Source organism: Manis pentadactyla, chromosome 9 (assembly GCF_030020395.1).
Source record: "Manis pentadactyla isolate mManPen7 chromosome 9, mManPen7.hap1, whole genome shotgun sequence".
In the NCBI taxonomy this organism is placed as follows: Eukaryota; Metazoa; Chordata; class Mammalia; order Pholidota; family Manidae; genus Manis; species Manis pentadactyla.
The window spans coordinates 18,091,493-18,104,649 of record NC_080027.1 but is presented as its reverse complement, the minus strand read 5'-3'; positions in this window follow the sequence as shown (position 1 = coordinate 18,104,649).

Genomic DNA, 13,157 nt, shown 5'->3' with positions numbered 1-13,157 from the left:
AATATGCGGTACCAACAGACAAGTGGGGATATGGAGGTGTGATTCATTCCTACATGCTTTCAGGATATAGCATTTGATCCCTCCAGTTTCCTAGACCAAAGATCTTGTTACCTTTCTGGAATTACTTTCTCTTAATCTGTGTCCTCAGAGACTCCTAGTGGGATTAAATGTGCAAGAGAATTATTGGGGGAACTCTGGGGAGGTGCAAAGGGGGAAGCTAGGAGAGGCTGGGAGAGCTGTTAGTTTGAAATCCAGGGCTAGCCTCCTTGAGGGAGGTAAGAGGAGATTGAGAGACAGAGAATGTCTTAGGCCCGTGGGGTTTTAGGCAAAGTCACCCCAGAGTCTGGTGTCTGCCTGCTGTGCTGCTACTGGCAGGAGAAGCCCCTGAAAAGCATGGCTGGTCTCCAGGTAAAGGAGGGATGGGTTGCAGAGCCGGCTTTGGAACCAGTGGTTAATTACACGGCCCGCAGGAGGAGATCTGAGAGGAGCATTTTTAGGGCCTTCGCACCCCACGCTCAGTCAGCAAATCCTTTCGGCTCTGTGTTTGGAGTGTCCTCCCACTTTCCAGCATCTGCACTGCTTCCACGCGCCTCCAGCCCTCTGTGGCCTCCGTGCTTCTGCCCTCGCTGTCCTCCAGCGTCGTCTCCACACAGCCCTTCTGGAGTCGTGTGCTGTCAGTCTTTGGATCAGAACCCTGCAAAGGCTCTCCTGCTGGGAACGGAAGCCGCAGTGTTTCCCGCAGTCCCAGCGCCCTGCCCGGGCTGGGCCCTGCTGCCGCTCTGACCCCATCTCCCGCGAGGGTTACTCTCCTCATTGCCATGCCTCTCTGCTGCTCGCTCCGCTTCCAGGCTTGTCGACAGGCCCCCACCTCAGGGTGTTTGCAGATGTTCCCTCTGCCGGGCAAACTCTTCCTCTAAATGGCCCCACGGTGGTCTCCTGAAGGACTCCCCACTAAGGGCATCTTTTGAGTGAGGCCTTCCTTCCTGTGATCTTATTTTAAGTTGCCAACCTCTCCCTGGCATACCTTTTAGCTCTCCTTGAGTTACATTTTTTCATAGCACTATGAGCATCAGATGTACTATATAACATTATTTTTTTACTTTCTCATTCCTCGACTAGAGTATAAGCTTGATGACAGTAAGAATGTTTGTTTTTCCCCACCTGTTGATTCCAGTGCCTAGAGCAGTGCCTGGCATACAGTTGTTGCTCAATAAATATGCATTGAATATAGGAATGAATAGATTCAACTCATGTTCCAAAAATGTAAGTAAGCAAGAAGCGTCTGTTACAGTGTCTTCCATGATTGTCCATATGTCCATCTATTAAATGACAGTCCCAAACCCTTGTTTGACATCATTTCTTTCCCTGGAGCCACTTTCAGAGGGAACACAATTCCACCGGCGCTGTGCCTGGACACGGCCACCTTGTGCATAACTGGATTGTCTTGGTCCGCATGGGAAAGCTCAGCGTATTCAGGGCCTGGATCTGATGTTAGATCTAGGAGACAAGGTCCTGTCCTTGGCACTCAGGCCTGGTACCTGCTTTCCAAGCTCTCCGGTTCGGTCCATCAAGATCCAGGTGACAGGATTCCTGTCAGGTCCCAGCAGACTAAAGACAGGGAAAATCGCAGTGAGGCACTCAGTAAATCTTCGGTTCCTCTCATTCCCACCAAAATACCTAAATTCACCCACCAAGGCAACATGAGTGACATCCAGGGATGAAAGCTTCAATATCTCTTGGTTGCTTTTGAGATGAAGGATAAAGCTAGGTCCTTTATACGCACTGGGCATTTTCAAAGGGCTGTCACTTTTGATCTCATTGATCCCTATAGAAAGTCTGAAAACTAGGCAGGGTGGGAATTATTAGTATTCTTTTGAGATACAGAAGCTAAGCCCTGCTCTAAAAAGAGTGATTTGGGCCCAGATTGCACAGTTAGCAAATGGCAGGATCAGTCCTTCAAAGATCAAATTAAGGAAGCTAGTTCTGGAAGAGGTTTACAAGTCATCTGACCCACATGCTTCATGATACACAGAAGCAGAAGCCTGGAGAAGGGAAGTAATGTGTGTGGCTTCAGATTTAGTTTTAGAATTCCAGCCGTGCCACTGGGTGAGATGACGGCACTGGGATTATGGCACTGGGGCATTTTCACTTGTACTCTCACAGGAACCAACAGTCTGGGTTAAAAGATACTATGACTGAATCTTAAAATGAGCCTTGGTGTGTACCTGAGATCCGGCCAAAGAAAATAATGGAAAAGGAGAAATGGAGAACAATGGACATCGAAGCTGCTCCTAAAAGAAGTCAGGGTTGGAGCAAGGAAATGTTCCTGCAGAGTAAGGGGCCCACCAGTGTCTGCCTTGTGGAAGTTCAGAATTTCTAGGAACAAGAACTTCTGTGTTTTCCCCTTTTTCCTCTTTCTAACTGGAGGTTTTTGTGGTGCACTGTCTGTCCCTCCATTATACGGCAGCTTTGTGAGAACAAAAAAGTTGTGTTTTTAGATCATGGGAAGAACAGGAAGATCCATTTCCATCCTTGCAGAAAAGGCTTGCAGGGAACCTAGATTCACATCAGAGGCAGGTTATCATTCAGTTTTGCTGGTCAGTTTATTGGCAGTTTATCTCCAAAGAAACAGAACCAACAGGCTATATATTTATTTGTTACCTTATTTTAAGGAATGGGCTCACGTGATTGGGGGCTGGCAAGTGTGACATTATGTCAGGCTGGACACGCAGGCAGAAATTAATGTTGCAATTTTAAGGCATGTGTATAAAGTGAAGGTTCCTATGGTCAGGATTCTCACCTGGCCCTGGTTGGCTAGCTCCCTGCGCACATGAGGGCAATATTTTGTTATTGACTCTATATAAAGAGCTCCACCCAGTGCTCTGGGCTGCAAGGCTGCAGGAGAGCAGAGATGAGACTGGAGGGGGTGGTAGCGCTGAGGACAGAGGCTGTGATGGCTGCGGGGGCAGAGATGCCCAGAGGCAGAAACTGGCTTGCTGCATGCAGACTGACTCTGAGTGGATGAAATTCTAGTGATTGACCTGCCACGGTGGGAATAAAGTTGGGTATAAACCCTCTCACCCTAAGAATGTTCCATTGTCATTTTTCGGTTTCACTGAGTCCATAGTGAACTTGCCCGGGGCTGGAACCCACTGGCAAGACAACTGGTGACAGTTGGCAGGATTCATTGTTGACCAGGAACAGAACAGGCTGCCCTCCATGGGAGGAGCGTTTCAGTGGGCTGTGCCTATGGATGGGGAGACATTCGAGTGTCCCCCAGTGGGCAGGTGGTCCAACGTGACTTGCCTCCTAGAGGACTGGGCCCCACCCCACGACTGGGAAGGGGTGAAGGCAACACCTGAGGCAATAAAATTGGCCCTCAGCAAAATAGGGAATTCCTTAGAGAAACGGAGTGCCCTGTGAGGCTGCGGAAATGGCGGGGAGTTTTCTTCTCACACTATTGAGAAAGGCTGTGAGGGAGAAAGATGCCCCCCTGCAGGAAGCACGAGAAGAGGCAGCATGAGAATGAGGTGACTTTGAGGAGGTAACAAGTTTGTTGCGACTGAAACGGCGTCACTACGAGGTGCTGTGGAAATGGTAAAGGATGTAATGGTAGCCCAAGAGGAAGCAGCATAGGAAGGAGCAGCAGCACGAGAGTGCAGGCTGCCTGGTGCCGTGGGGCAGGTGAAGGATGTAGTGGTGGAGAAATGGAGGAGCGGAAGTCTGACGAACAGGTGGGGTGGAGGCCCTGCCAGTGACGGAGGCCTCGGCCCCTCCTACGTTGAGACCCCACCTGGTTGAAAGCTGGTGGACAGCCCGAAAGGAAATAAAGGGTCAGCAGCCACGGGTTCCTCCAGGAGAGGTGCAGCCCCCTCCCCAGGTCATGGAGCACTCTGTACTCTGCTTCTATCCTCAGGCTCAAGCAACTGAAAGCACAAAAGGAAATACGGTCTGCCTCTCAAGGAAGAATTTAAAGGGCCCCATGAAGGTCATGAGGACACAGACGTGGGTTGATTTGATCAAGGCAGGAGCAGACAGAAAGGAATTGGATGGAAAGTCAAAGAGACTTACTGGAGCTGTGGCAACAAGTGAAACTGGAGCACAGTTCCGGCTGCTGAGGATGAAGCAGAAGCCAGAGACAAGGCAAGATTGGCCTGTGTGTCTGCAAGACCTTCTGCTGGAGGGGCTTGAGAAGGTGGGTATTAGGCCCACCCATGGTCCTTTTGGCCCTCAGGCTTGAGAGTTATTATAATTTGTTGTAATTTTTGTTATTTGTGTATTGTCATAGCCTCTGTTGTTATGTTATTATGGAATTTGGTCACAGTGTTCCAGCTTTCTTGCACAGGGACCATTGCAGAGGATTGAGGGCACATAGATTGAGAGGCGAGAATCCTGGAGGGGTGGAGTGTGGATAAAGTGAAGGTTCCTATGGCCAAGATTCTCCCTGGTCGGCTAGCTCACTACACACATGTGGGCAATATGTTGCTATTGACTCTAAAGAGCCCTGCCCAGTGCTCTGGGCAATACAGTGGCACAGCTGCAAGCCTGCAGGAGAGTACAGACTGGAGTTGTGGCAGTGCCGAGGACAGAGACTAAGATGGCCACAGGGGCAGAGAGGCCTTGCTGCATGCAGAGACCAGCTTGCTGCATGCAGACTTGCTCTGAGTGGACAGGATTCTAGTGATTGACCTGCCACCGTGGGTATAATCCTTTTACCCCAAGAATGTTCCATTGTCATTTTTCAGTCTCACTGAATCCACAGTGAACTTGCCTGGTGCTGGAACCCACTGCTAAGACAAGGCAGAATTTCTTCTCTAGGAAACCTTAGTGTTTTTTTTTTCCGCTTTTAAGGCTATCAACTAATTGGATAAGGCCCCACCCACATTATCAAGGTCAATCTCCTTTACTTAAAACCAGCTGATTGTTAACCACAACTGCAAAATACCTTCACAATAACACCTGAAATACTGTTTGATGAAATAATGGGGCACAGTAGCCTGGCCAAGCTGATGCATAAAACTCCCCATCCCAGGGGATGTCTGGACGAGACTTTGAGTTGTTGCCTCTTGGGAGACAGCGTGTTCCGCATGCAGGCAAGAGAATGAGCCAGTATTTGATGACTGGGAGAGCAGCCTGCAGGAGACACCCATTCCCAAAATAGAGTTCCAGTTTTCTTTCTGTGCGTAAGGCAGGATTGCATTTTCCTGCCCCCTTTGAAGTTAGGTGTGGCTGTGTGACTTGTGTTGGCCTGTGACAGGCAGAAGTGATATGTATCATTTCTGGGAAGAAGCCTTAAGTATCAATACACAGTTCCTGCTTTGGGTTTTCTCCTGTGCCGTGGTGGGAAGCTGCATTTGGAATGGTCCTAGAATGGGGATGCATGGAACAGAGCCTCCAGCTGAACCGCCAAAGCCATCAGGCGTAAGTGAGAAATTATCTTGTCATTTTAAAGCACTGAGATCTTTGAGTTGTTACTGTCACAGACCCAGCCCAGATTTAATGTGGGAGAGGACAAAACAACAGTAGGAATTCTCTGATGGGCGGCCGATGGGGAGCTGTCTTTGGGGAAGGGCCACCATGCTTACAGTCAGTTTTCAGGCTCCGTGGTTCCTGGGGATAGAAAAGCAGATCTGGATGTGGGACACTTAACTATCTGTGACTTTGTTTCTATAGGAAAATAATGATCATGAAGATGAAAATAATAATGGTTGGTGTTTATTAAGTAAAAAATATGTTCAAGGCCTGTTCTAGGGGTTTTACATGGATAATTTAATTTGACCTGAAAAATAACAGTGTGGGGGAGGGACTTTTATGATCCTCAGTTTTACATAGTTAGAAGCTGAACAATGAAGGCTAAGTAACTTGCCCAAACACACACACTGAGACAGGTAATAAACTCTCCGGTCTCATAATCTGACTCACTTGTCAGTGTCTGACTCTTCTCAGATGTTTGGAATCCCGAGACTTTTGAGTATTTCTGTCTTTCCCTTCTGAGTCCTGGGCCCCTCAGTGTTTCCAGGGGGGCTTACTGGTTATTGGAACGGAGAGCTCTTGTCACATTATTTTTTCCTTCTTTCTTTCCTTCCTCTTCTTCGCTCTTTTGTTTTCTTCCTTCCTTTTTTAAAATTTATTTCTTATTGAGGTCTAGCTGATGAATAACATTGTATTAGTTTCAAGTGTTCAACACGATGATTCCCAATGTAAAAACTGTGTATTTTGCAAAATGATCGCCACAAGAAGTCTTATTAATATCCATCACTGTACATGCTTACAATTTTTTTCCTTGTGATGAGAACTTTCAAAGTCTTCTCTCAGTAACTAACTCTTTCTCTCTTTCCGTTTTTGCTTCTTTCTTTCTTTCATTCCAATCCCTGGCACATCACGTTCATAACTGCTTCTTTATTTTAAAGCCAAGCTTCCTTTCATATCATGTTTCACCTATTCCCTCACCCACAACTTTAAACCAAGTGCCAAATTATGCCAGCTTTTAACACGAGGGCACATCTTGAATTCATTCCATTCTTTCCATTTCCCAACTCATGGTCTCACTTCCTAAGGTCCTCATCTCTTCCCAGTCCAAATGTTCCCGAATACCAGCATGAAGGCGGACTCTATCTGCAGCACCTGGGACCTGAAGTCCTCATGAAGTAGAGCGAGGATCCAAGGATTCCCAGTGTTTTTCAAACATGAACACACAGAAAATTATATGTGTTCTGCACCTGGGGCATCCCGTACACTCCACTGTCATTCTGATTGTCATTCTCCTTTTCAGACTTTCTCCCTCTGCATTGCTTCCTTCTCCTTGCCACGGAACTAAACTGCCTTGAAGCAACGTATGTTAATTACATCCTCTGCCTAATTTTCTCTCAGTCCTCCTCTGCATACTAAATTTCAAACACCTGAAACTGTGACTTAACGGGCCTCGCTTACCTGTCCAGTGTTATCTGTAGCTCCTCCTGCCACTTCACCCCCATTCTCTGGCTGAAACCCAGCTACTCACTGTCCCTTCCACAGGCCCCATGCTTGCTTTACATGTTTCTTTGCTCATCCTAATCTGTTTGGCCTGGCCTTTCCCACACATCACAGCGTGCCTGCAAATTCGACTTGCATTGAGGCCTACATCTACCCTGAGCTCTCCTTGAAATGTCCTCCCATCCCTTGTGGAAGTAGATACATGTTATTATGATTAAAGACATGATGAAGTGACTACAGGTGCTGAATTCTATTTTGGGCGATGTTGTAGAATTCAGGAGGAGAATGGTAGCAGTTGGAATTGCCATGCCTGAAAAATCCCTAATAAACGGTCAATTTGGCATTGACAAAGAACTGTTTTCAAGGGTTGCTATTTGGAGGTCTCTTTTGAGGCCTGATAATCATAAACAAATTACGTTTTTTGTAGGCAAATTATTTTGAAGTGATGCTTTAGATTGTTAATTGGTAAAAAAAAATTACTATTCAGGTGTAATTGATTATAAGGGAGTTTTTCCTTTGATATCATAACTGCCAGTGCTGGGTTTGCTGCTTGAAATGACCACTGGGGAAGAAAAATCAGGTCATTAAAGAGCTTGGCTCAGTTGTTAGAGAGTTTTAAAAATACGTAAGTGTAGCTGATTCCTATAGACTCATTCAAATAGTTATTGAAGGCCTACTATGTGGCTAAGTTCTGGGAGTTATGAGACATTTTTGGTAGTTCTTGTGGTCACAGCCCATACTTTCATTTTGTCTTGGCTCTGAGTACTGTTTTCTCATAATACTAGATGCTGGGGATAGGGAGAAAGAAATCTCTACTTTCATGGCCTCACAGTTTAGTGTTGGGATGCTGAAGCTAACGGAATATGGACATCTAATGGGATGTGCGTGGTTAGGACGATGCACATCATGTTCCTAACATCCGAAGTCTCTGCTCTACCCTGATTAAAGTGGGGCTTGTGTTCTGTTGTGTTTGCTGTCTGAACAGTCACCTCTGGTAGTCCTGTTCTTTACCAAGCCAGAAGCCAATACCTGCTGTTCTGGGACTCAGTGTGGTGGATGTTGGCCATCGAAGAGACCATGTCCCAAGGTTTAAGACAAATGAGAGTTGTGCCTGTAACTTTCATTTTGGAATTGTTGTGGGTTGAATTGTGTTCCCCAGAATGATATGTTGAAGTCCTAACCCCCTAGAACCTTGGGACTCGATCTCATTTGGAAGTGAAGTTATTGCAGATAGAAACAGTGAAGATGAAGTGATACAGGGGTAGGTGAGCCATGAATCTTTGTAAGTGGAGAGATATTGTCCTGCCAATGGGTTTCAGCCCCGGGCAAGTTCACTGTGGATTCAGTGAGATCGAGGAATGACAATGGAATGTTCTTGGGGTGAAAGGGTTTATACCCAACTTTATTCCCACCGTAGGAGGTCAATCACTAGAATCCCATCCACTCAGAGCGAGTCGGCATGCAGCAAGCTGGTCTCTGCCTTTGGGCCTCTCTGCCCCTCCCAGCCGTCTCAGTCTCTGTCCTCGACGCTGCCACCCCTCCAGCCTTTGCTCTCCTGCAGCCATGCCACCATGCCAGCCTGTCACCTAGAGCACTGGGCAGAGCTCTTTATGGAGTCAGTAACAGTGTATTGCCTACACATGTGTAGTCAGCCACCCAACCAGGGCCAGGTGAGAATCCTGGCCATAGACACCTTCACTTGATCCACAGGGACACAGAGGTAGATGACCATGTGAGGACACAGAGAATGTAGGGAGCTCCATGTGAGGACGGAGATCGGAGAGACATGTCTACAGGGCAAGGAACACCAAGGATCTCTGGCAGCCACCAGATGCCAAGAACAGGCAAGGAAGGATTCTCCCCTGCAGGTTTCAGAGGGAGCATGACCCTGCCAGCATCTTGGTTTTGAACTTTTAGTCTCAAGAACTATGAAACGGTAAATTTCTGTTGTTTTAAGCCATCCAATTTTTTAGTACTTAGTTACTGTGGCCCTAATATAGGAATGAACCAAATATAGGGAGTCTGGTAACTGGGAAACAGCCATGTCTAGAAAGATTCATTTATCTTGGTTTTCTAGTTTCAGTTCCAGTGCAAATGCTTATGGGTCCTAGTTTTGTGACTTGGGGGCAGTTATGTGAGTGGTTAAGTACTCAAGCTCTGTAGCCAGACGGCCTTTCCCGAAATTTGTGCTTCGCCTCATAAACTGTGGGCCTTGGACAGTTTACTTAACCCTCTGTGTCTTTGTTTCCCCGTCTATGAGATGGGGGTAATAAAAGACCCTGGAGTCTTGGAAGGGTTAACACAGTAAATACAAAGGCACAGAGTAATTAAGTAGTTAACCGCAAATATTAGTTCTTTTTATCTGGCCTGTTTCATCTAAGCCAATATATAGCGTGCAGAGGCAGTTCCTGACAGTGAAGTGTCTCTGGGCTTCTCATCCAGCAGTGCCTCACTAGAATGTCAGACAGATGGGATAGATTGGCACAAGTGAATTCAGGAGGAAGTAGAGGGCTCCTTGAAATCAAATCTCTCAGGATGGAAAGGTTGGCGGACTACGAGTACAAAGTAAATTTAACACACATCTACTTGGTGCGAAGACCCTTTGGAAGGAAATCTCACTGGGGTGGACTTGTCGTGATAACCTCAGGCTTATTATTTAAGGAAACTCTCTCTTAGGAAGTAGGGCTCTTTAAAGGGCATCTTGCTCTCTCTTGGAGCTTTGCCAGCCTCTCTGTTCTTGGGGCTGTTTGCAGAGGTCAGTGGGGGAGTTCTTCCCATACCACATTCGAAATGCCCATAGCCCCTTGTCTTTGCTCGTTTGCTTCAGTAGAAACATTGCAGCAATGCTGAAGGAGAATCCTGGTTAACTGTAGTTAGCTTTTCTGACTCTGATAACCCGGTAAAGGTTATAGGTAGACTGTTACATCAAGAATAGTCCTTTATATCTTGTCTAGGTAGAGGATAGTCTTAAGTAGTAATAACGATGTTAAAGATAGGTTGGTCTAGAACAGTTATACATTTTTCTTAAAATTTTATGAGGAGGTTCCACACATTTATTGCCTATTAAAATAAAGCAGGATTTTTCCATCTTGTTTAATCATTCTCATATTTACATTCCCAAAGTTTAGTGGTTACATATGGCAGAGCCCATGGATTTTAGCGTCTGCAACTCCTCAGAAAGAGAATTGATAGTATTTAATGTAAGAAAAGAATACTCAAAGCAAGTCAACACGGAAATTATGCACGATGACCAAAACGGTTTCTGAGAGATCCCTAAACTCCTGGCGTTTGTCAGAAATACTAATTTGTCATCCAACCCTGTGCTGTATTGTGAATTCTTACATTATCCTTTAATGATATAACATGTGGTGGTGGAGGCAACATGGGCTCTGGAATTAAGCACATGAGAGTTCGGATATATATAATGCAGCCGGTTTGGGTGAGAACTCATCTGTAAGGTTTCAGCAGCAATCTTCACATACAGCAGCCAGCTCTGTCCTTGCCACCAAGTAGGAACTCGGTTTCCATCAGTTCTCCCTCATGTCTGCTGCTCATCTCCATCTTGTTTGGGGTCTTTTGGAAGGAGCACTGGGAGTTAGGAGACTCTGGCTTGTTCTGACGTGGCGACCAGGCAGCTGTGCGTGATAGTGGGAGCCCCTTGCCTCCTGTGCCCCAGGTCAGTTTGAGCTGGAACATCTCTAAGATCAAGTTCTGTATGCATTGGGTACAAACTCATTCCACACACTTGGGAGTCAAAGTCACATTCCTGTCAGGCCTGACCCCTCTACAAAAAACAAAAAATCCTCCATACATCTGCTGGCCCTTTTTATTACTGTCTCATTTACCTGTTCCCTTTAAGAGCAAAACTGCTGGAGAATGGTTTTTTGATAGCTGTGCTTTCCACTTTCCCCCCTTCAGTTCCCTGCTCAGTGCTGTCATTTCACGCTTTTGTCAAGGTCACCTGTGATTTCCATATTGCAAAATATGGTGGGTAAAACTCAGTCCATATTGCTTTCACCTTACAAGAGCATTTGACACAACTGATGTCTCCCTTCTTCCTAAATGCTCTCTTTGCTTTGCTGCTTCTCCCCATCACATTCTCCTGAACTTTCCTCTCCTTTACTGGTCACCCTCTCTTTTGCTGATTTTTCTCTTCTCCTAAAATATTGAAGGTCATGCATAGGGCTTAGTCTGCAGCCCTCTTCTCTATCTGCTCATTCCAAGTAATCTCTTTCAAGCTCATGGCTATGCAGATAACACCTAAATTTCTATCTCATTCCCACGTCTCCCTTGATCTACAAACATGTATATCCAAAGCTCTCTTTATGTCTCCTGGGGGTAGCAATGCATCAACACGACCAAAATAGATTTCTTCTTTCCTTCTGCAACACTGCCCATCTTAGCAAATGAAGCTCCAATCACTCACTCACTGAGGACCAAAGAGGAGGGGGCCACAAGTCACAGCTAAACTATTAATAAGTCTTCCCAGCTCTACCTGGAAATTATACCCCAAATTGAATTGCTTTTTATTATACTAGGCAAGTCATGGTTCCTCTCCTGTCTGAACTATTCCGACAGCCATCAAGCTGATTCCTCTGCTTGCACTCTTGCCACCTGCAGTCAATTCTCTACTAAGCAGCAGTTAAAAACATTTTTTAAAATGTAAATGAAATCACACCAAACCCCTCCAGTGGTTTCTTTTCAACCCAGACTAAAATCTAACCTTCTTAGGATGCACTGCAAGGTACTACATAGTCTGTTGTCCACTGGCCTCCTTGATGTCATCCTCCACCCCCCACCCCCACCCCGAAGCTCCCAACCCCTCACTTGGCTGGAACCTCAGTGTCCTTCTATTAATTATTAATTCTATTAATTAATTCTACTGTTAATTCTGTTTTAGGTATTTTTTCCTTACTATTTATTCCTCTTGTCCTCAACTCACCCCCACCCAAAGGTCTTCACGTGGAACTCCTCCACCTTCATTCTGAGCTAATTATGAAGAGCAAGGACCTCGTGCTGCTAATATTTTTAAATATACATTTGGATGACTGATGGTTTTGTGGAGGGAGGAATTATGACAGGATAGGGCAAAGCTTTTGTTGAAAAGCAATTCTTTTTAAGAATTTATGTACCTATGTGGAAAAGTGGTTGTTCATGTAATGCATGTATGTCTTTTGTGGGCTCTTGTGTTTATATTTAAAGACAATACTATCAGTGGTAACACATAATGGAAAATGCTTGAGCTTTGAAGTCAGATCTTGATTCAAATCCCAATTCTGGCATGTGCTGGGTGACCTTGAACAACTTTCTTAACTTCTCAAAGTTGCAGTGTCCTCATGTGTCAAATGGAATGAGTAATATACTAAGAAAAAGTAGCCCACGACAGCTGAGAGCTGATCTAGCAAAAACAGCTAATCCTTGGTGTTGCTAGAAGCTGGCCTGGCCCTCATAACAAATCTTTGACATTCTCCTGCCATACATAAAACAATTTGACAGAATGCCAGCATCAGGCACAGCCAGTTTGGGACCGTGAGGGAGGGAGGCAAAAATAATATTCCTCCGTAACCATCAAAAACAAGAAAAAACAATCAGACAAAAATAAGAATGTGTTCAAAACACAAAATGACCGTGCGTCCTCCTTTCCTGGTTAATAGAATGGATAGATGCTTCTTTTCTAATTACAATTTTAGCTTTACTTTATTCCTCCACCTCCTAGGTAAATATTACTGATATTCAATCATAGAATGACTCCTGTTTCCTGACAGGATTTAATCCAGAACAAAACCTAGTTCCCCTAACTCTTCCCTAAAATCACTCAACACAAGCCCCAAACCTGTAATTGCTGACATCTTACTAAGACACCCCATGCTCCCTGCTGAGAGGCCTCTCTTGTTGCAATAAGCCAAAAAACTCAAGTTTGTGTGACTGGGGATGTGTGTCCTGGTGGCCTTTGACTGCAGGGCGCCCATAATACTTCCCTTGGAGATTTACTGTGAGACTTGAATGAAATAACAAATTTAAAGTCCCTGATATGAAGTGGACAGATGTAATTCTCTATTTCTCCTCCCAACTGCTCTCCTTTATGAAATTGAGTTAGACAGACAGACTTCAACAAATTAAAGTACTTCCTGCAAAGTACTTTATTAATCTGGAACTCACAATGCACAAGTATTTTGAGAGCACAT